The 7,375-nt window shown below is 45.8% G+C and overlaps 1 non-coding gene across 1 annotated transcript; it reads left to right on the top strand.

Moving 5' to 3' along the window:
• The first annotated feature begins 6,880 nt into the window (after window positions 1–6,880).
• Window positions 6,881–7,019, top strand: LOC124704951. The gene has a single exon (XR_007003810.1). It is a non-coding gene; the product is annotated as a small nucleolar RNA Z247 (small nucleolar RNA).
• The last annotated feature ends 356 nt before the right edge of the window (window positions 7,020–7,375 follow it).

The raw sequence follows: 7,375 nt of genomic DNA, 5'->3' as shown, positions 1-7,375 counted from the left end.
CTCTATACCTTGTTCAACCTCGTCTCCCGACAAGTACTCTTTACTCGTACCGTGGTATGTGGTCTCTTATGAACTTATTCATATGCTTGCAAGACATTAGACGACATTCCACCGAGAGGGCCCAGAGTATATCTATCCAGTCATCGGGATGGACAAATCCCACTTGTTGATCCATATGCCTCAACTCATACTTTCCGGATACTTAATCCCACCTTTATAACCACCCATTTACGCAGTGGCGTTTGGTGTAATCAAAGTACCTTTTCGGTATAAGTGATTTACATGATCTCATGGTCATAAGGACTAGGTAACTATGTATCGAAAGCTTATAGCAAATAACTTAATGACGAGATCTTATGCTACGCTTAATATGGGTGTATCCATTACATCATTCATACAATGATATAACCTTGTTATTAATAACATCCAATGTTCATGATTATGAAACTAATCATCCATTAATCAACAAGCTAGTTAAGAGGCATACTAGGGACTCTTTGTTGTTTACATATCACACATGTATCAATGTTTCGGTTAATACAATTATAGCATGGTATATAAACATTTATCATAAACATAAAGATATATAATAACCACTTTTATTATTGCCTCTTGGGCATATCTCCAACACACCACGCATGGCCAGTAGGGGTGAGCACCATGAAAAGGCAAAAGTAGAGGATGTGGGGAGGAGGCTCACCTAGGCGTTGCCTCCTGGTCCTGCTTGAGCATGGCTGCCCCCACTCCTCGTAGGTCATGTCCGACCGCCCTGGCTCCAGATACGCTGCCGCATCGTATTGGGAACTACAGCAGACACACTCGTCCACTCACACCCCCTCCTCCACCCTCGTCCACTCACACCACCTCCTCCGTTCCCTGCAGCCAGAAAAAATAACAGTGAGATCAGAGAAAGGTAGAGAGGAAGAGAAAGAGAGAGGGAGGAGAGAAGCAAACCTGAATCTCAGCCCGTTGTTGCCCCTGATCCTTGGCCCCAAGTCGACCTGCAACCGACGGCCTCCACCCACCTCCATCCCCCGCTGCCGCCGAGCTTCCACCGCCGAGCCACATCATGCTGCTGCCTCAGCACGCAGAGGCCAGCGTCGTCGAACCGCTGCCACCGCCTAGCAGCCGCGAGTGGAGGGCCGGAGGAACGGGCACGCCGCCTGCCGGTGGCTGACGGCGGCTCGCCGGAGAGGAGATCAACGGCGGGGAGCGGGAGTTGGGGAAGAGGCGGCGGCGGCCAGGAGCGGGAGCTAGGGAGGCAGAGGCTGTGGGGATTGGGATAGGGATAGGGTTTGGGATTGGGGGAGAAGGTCGAGAGGGGATTGGGGAAGATGGCCTTTTTGTCTCGCCCGTGGGCTGCCCGACCGCGCTTGACCGAAACCAATCCCAGCCACAGTCACCTACAGGCGGGCCCGAACGATGGTGGGGCCCACCAGTAGCCTCAGGCGGGTAGCACACAGCCATTGCATGGCTTTATATAGTGGGAGGAGAGGCAAGAACGAACGAACAAGATGCACCGATGAAAAGATCCGACGGTCCACGTGCTCAGATCGCTGTGAGTCCCCCTATGGGGGCATCTATTATATCTCTTAATTGATCATACGATACGATGAGATTAGGATCCCGAGGGGATCTCGTTGGGGACATCAAATGATGATGGTTTACCTAGGTTCATGCCCCCAAAGATGGGTAAGAGTGACAAAGGGTTAACTTTGTCAATGCTCATCATGATGGACTTGGGTTTCAGGAAGGAGCACACTCGCAAATCAACAAACCGGTCAGCCAAACTTAGGCAGCCGACGAGTATTACTATCAAGGGCGAATCACTGAGATTAAAATATGTGGAACTAGTGTTACATGAGTGTTTGCTATGATTCGATCTGTCCCCCCTCGGTGGCTCCTCCCAGCCCTTACATAGCGGACTAGGTCTCAGAGTCCACCTTGAGATCGAGTTAGAGTACATGTCGATTCACTCGATATGGGCTTAACTTTCCTAATAAGATTTCTTTGGATTTCTCCGGACTTCTTCATGGGCTTTCATCTATTCCTTCCTGGGCTTTGTACCATTGATGGCAATGCTTATGACCCGATATGGTATACCCATGGCAAAGAGTCCTACATCCCGTTAAGAGTGTATGTTGACACAAGAGTTTCACGACTGTTGGGCTAACACGACGTGTATATCCGCTGAGAAAGATGGACAACCGCCATAGAAAAATGTCCTCGATGCTCTATGGCTGACATAGAATTAAGGTCTTGTGGGTAGTATTTCCACGACAGTTATGCTACCTCGACAATTAGCTGTCCACAGTGAAATCTGTTCCTCTACACTTATGATTTGCATGGTGATTGATCAAATGTGGTCCATATACGTAATGAGATAGGTATACTCTAGCCCTGCAATGATTGGTGTTGGGGTATGTATAACCTAACATGGCAAAATTCGTGCTAAAATTTTATTCATTCAAACCACAATATACTTTTTGATGGGGGGGAGGGGATGCTTTGAGGCTCCTGCTGTTCAACAGACACTAATCTGCCAAAATAACACTTCTTCGCGAGTGAAGAAGATGCCACACTTTGTGTAGGAATTGTTTTACTTCATTGTGGGGATGGTATTGATAAACTCGTCGTTTTGCACATTATCCTCTTCATGGTGTATCCAAAGAGAGATATGCAATTGGTTGTGAGGATGAGCAAAAGAAGAAAAAACACGCAGTTAAGAGAAGAGAGGATGAAGAACATGTTGACTGATCAACAACACTCGTGGAGGATTTCAGCATGGCTTAGTCCGGGCGAGGAAGACGGTATCCACCTGAGGTATCATGCATGACTTGAGCCTACATGACATCTTCGTGGCGAGGCTAGGTGTATATGATCGGAAGAGAGGTGAGGTGGGAGGAGTGCCGCTAGGGGTCCATTTCTATACTATATCTATTTCATAAAACAAGAAATATATTTTAGTCAAAAGTTAATATCTCGTAATTTTAGCTATTTTCATAGATGACATGAACATCTATGATACCAAATCAATATCAATAGATAGATCATAGATCACATAATATATTTTCATAGTGTATTGACTAAATATTTTAGATGTTTATATTCTTATTATTTAATTAGTCAAACCTTATCTCCATCTCCACTACTTATAAAAGAGCAAACTTCCCAGGAAAATAGCATCTCCACCGTACATTCAGATGTATCAAATGGTTCAGATTCGTTTGTTCTCCCCACCTCTCCGCCCGAAAATTATGTGGTCTTTTCTATCCATCCAGCATCATCCACGCACAAGAAAAACTGAAAACAAAGGATCTCGCCTGCCTCCTACCCCTGGCGATGCTTAGCCGCCGCCTCCACGCCCACATGCCCGGCTGCCCGCGTCCGCTGCACCTCCGCACCCGACTGCCCTTGGAGCACTACGCCGCCGCATGCATGCCTGCCCGCGTCCGCTGCACCACGGCTCCACGTCGCCATCCATCTGTCCTTGGAGCACTACGCCGCCGCCTCCATGCCTTCCCGCGTCCGCTGCGCCGCCGTCTGCCTGCGTTTCCCTGCCCCGCCCGTGAATCGCAGCCAGCTGCGCCCATGCCACCGCCATCCTCCTCGCTGATGACGCCATTCGCGAGTTCCTCTCCGCCTTTAGACTGACGGCGCCATCTGAGATCCGTACGTCCCACCACCCATGAGGACATCTTCCCATACCATGGGATGGAGTAATATTTGCATTTTATTTACAATGCTTTCCTAATTTATGCATCACCATGATAGGTTTTAGACAGAGAAAGGCATAAAGCAACAAGAGTTCCGGAGGCGGCTGCTGGGGTCATACAAAGTGCACATGATTCACGGAGTACACAATAGTTCCTTTCAATAGTATGAAATTTTGAAATTTCCGGACTACTTTTGGTACAGTTCTGACGATATTTTATCTTTTTATAAATGGCAAACTGAGATTATGCAAGCCGATGATATTAGTGGTTACCTTAAAGGGAAAGTATTGCAGAGTTGTCACTGGTTTAATAGATACAGACTTGATGCAGCTGATATCTGGAGATGTTCATTTTGTAATGGTCATTCATGAGATTGGTCGATTGTCCTTTTATACAATTAGGTATTATGTTCTACAAGACAAATGCAATCCAAGGGCAGATTTAATTAAGCCTCAGAGAGTGTATATATGGTACGTGTTAATCAACATCTGGTCATTTTTAATCATGATTTGTAGTCTGGTTTCTCCGTCAACTGACTAGGCAGAAGATTCTACGAAATTACACATTTTCAGTAAATTGCTAATCTCAAGGATTAACTTGGATTACACCGACATTGTATAGGTAATTATCTCATTTGCACCGGTGCCGTTGTCGACCATATGCATGGGTAAGCCGTGGTTGCCTCGGAGTCTACTACTTATTGTATATAATGACTCAGGTTTCAGGCTTATAGCATCATTTAGTTTCATGCATAAATCCAGTTTTGAGGTTTTTATATAACAATTATGCCTTATTGTCGATTTCATTTATTCATTTCAACACTTAAACAATAAGAGCATTAGATATGTACTGAATACAAAGTCTTTCACCTAATTTTACCAGCCCCATTGAGTTTTAAAAAGTCCTTGCTGATATCTTCCTACTTTGCAAGATTAGATGTAGTTGGTTTTTATTCCTATCGTCAGGAAGTTCATGAATGCCCTGAGCTTGTATATATCTTTTTTCACCATGAATCTTATCTCTTGTAGGCGCATGATAGTGGTAATAATTTATCCAAGATGCCTAAATATGGTTTATGTAAAATGATAATGAAGCTTTGATATTTATATGCCACTTCCGACATGATGTTTAGCTTAAGGGAGATGGTAAAAAATGGCTGAGTTTGTCTCATCTGTTCTCGAAAGTTTGTACTCAAATTAGGTCAAAATTCTTTTACTCATGGTTCATCCTTGCATGACCAATCATGTCGTGTGTGATCACTTTGAGTAAGAATTCCTCATATAAGCTTATCAATCATTGCTCAGAAGCATTACACAACACATGATCAAATACTTCAAACAAAAATAGATAGGTCGGTCCCAAAGCTATGAGCGAATGATATGCGAGTTAATATATCAGATTTTTTTTTTCAAATTGTTGATAGCACCTTTTGTTATAAGATTGAATAGATTGTTTGTTTAGTTAGTTTTGAGACATCGATTAATGAAGGTACATATTTAAGTTCTTAGAAAGTAGTTCATAAGTTGGTTGTCGTAAAATTGATGTCTACATCATACATTTTGTGGTACTTAAAAAAGGATAGTTCTTAAATTTATATGAATTGTTGCTACATGGATATGTATTTTCATATGAAACCGTTGGTAGTAATTTCGAGATGCCCATTTTATCTGTCTGAGATTTTATTGGCTGCCACGTAAGCATTCACAATGATGCTATTTTACCTGAAATCAGAAGTTGAACCTATACCCGCCTTTATCATGGTTTAAATATGAGCTTCCTTTTCCTGCTGTTAATAAAGGTTGTTGCATGCTACAGTACGGTGGTTTTAAGGATCTGTACCTTTCTTTGGAACTTTTCAGATGCAGATGCCTTTGATTGTTGTTGTGTTTACATTTCAGGTTAAGACGGAGCAAGCATTCCTCGGTTCCAGATTTTAGAATGTAACGTTAATATGTTTCTTCTTTACAATACATGATTTTAATTGATGAATTTTTTTTCCTCTTGGGCCTATCCAATTTTGTCCAGTACTTGTTAGTATTTATCTCCATTTGATTTTTGTTGTGGACATGTGGATGATTGTGTTGAATAAATTTACCCTTCGAAGACAGAGTTTTATTTGTAAAAAACTCATTCTCAGACCATTGTCAAGCAAGAGGACCGAGGATTTTTAATAAAGGGAAGGAGAAGGAGAGGACTTGTTTTTACGAGGCATATATGAGAAAAACACAAGAACGTTTTATTGTACAATAATAGACGTGCATTGCACGTGCACGCTTACTAGTATAGTAACTATTTACAAAATATATGCCCTTGTTTTATAAAATGGAGGTAGTATATTATAATGGGTGGCGAGAGTGAGGTTTAATGTTTCTATGGGCCTTTGAAAAAATCCAACACAACTATGTATGCCATAGATAGGATCCATATTGGTTGGCGAGAGAGGTTTTAGATGTCCAGCATGTTAAATACGGTCTGTATAGGTGTGTATTATACATGTATTGTAACATGTTGATGACTATATAAATAAAGCTGATCACGTGGTGGAGACACACCATGAAACCCTAAACCTATTCTCAAACTTTGTATTAGAGCCGAGCCGATCTCGGCCCTCTCTCTGTCGTCGCCGCCACCGCCGCCATGAGCTCCTCCGCTCAAACCTCCAAGGCCCTTGGCCCTCTCCTCGCACCGCCCAGTGCCACCACCACCGCCGCCGTCACCACCTCCGTTCCACCACCGGCAGCGCGTCTCAATCGGAGCAACTTCATGTTGTGGTGCACTCTCTCGCTCCCAAATCTCTCCGGGACGGGACTTCACGGCTATCTCGATGGCACTACGGCTGCGCCGGCGAAGACCATCGTCGAAGGCACTGGTGACGCTGCAGTCACGTGGAAAACCCCGCCTACGCCACGTGGTGGACACAGGACCAGCGTGTCCTAGGGCTACTCCTCTCGTCCATGGACGAAGACATCGCCTGCCAGATGATCGGCAGGACTACGGCCGCCACGGTGTGGGAAGCAGTCCACGCCATGTTTGGCGCCCAGAACCGTGCCAATATTCGGCACATCCGTCGGCAGATTCAATCTCTGCGGAAGAACGACATGACCGCCGGCGAGTACATGAACAAGGTCAAGGTCCTGGCGGACACCATGGCCGCCGCCGGATCACCTCTCAAGGACGATGAGATCATCGACTACATGATCACAGGGTTGGGCTCCGACTTCAACCCCCTCGTGGCCTCCATGATCCGCGACAACCGCGCTGACTCTCTCGCGGACTTCTACTCGCACGTGCCCAGTTTTGAGTCTCTTTGTGCGGGTTAGACCCAGACCGATGACTGGTCCTCCTCTGCAAACGCAGTATCACGCCCTGGCTCCTTCCCCGCCACCGGCCAGCCGTCGCAGCAGCGCCCCTACGACAACAACCCTGGGCGCCCCGGCACCGGTCAAGGCGCTGGTGGTGATCGCCGCCAGAACAACGGCGGCAGCAACAACTACGGTGGGGGCGGCAACAACAACCGCTCCAACGACAATTACGGTGGGGGCGATCGCCGCCAGTACAACGGCGGCGGCAACGGCCGCAACAGCCGCAAGAAGCAGCGGCCACAATGTCAGCTGTGCACCTACTGGGGGCATGAGGCGAGCGACTGCCGCAACCGCTTC

This window comes from Lolium rigidum, chromosome 3 (assembly GCF_022539505.1).
Source record: "Lolium rigidum isolate FL_2022 chromosome 3, APGP_CSIRO_Lrig_0.1, whole genome shotgun sequence".
Classification (NCBI taxonomy): Eukaryota; Viridiplantae; Streptophyta; class Magnoliopsida; order Poales; family Poaceae; genus Lolium; species Lolium rigidum.
The sequence above is the reverse complement of the archived record's forward strand: the minus strand, read 5'-3'. Positions and strand labels throughout refer to the sequence as shown.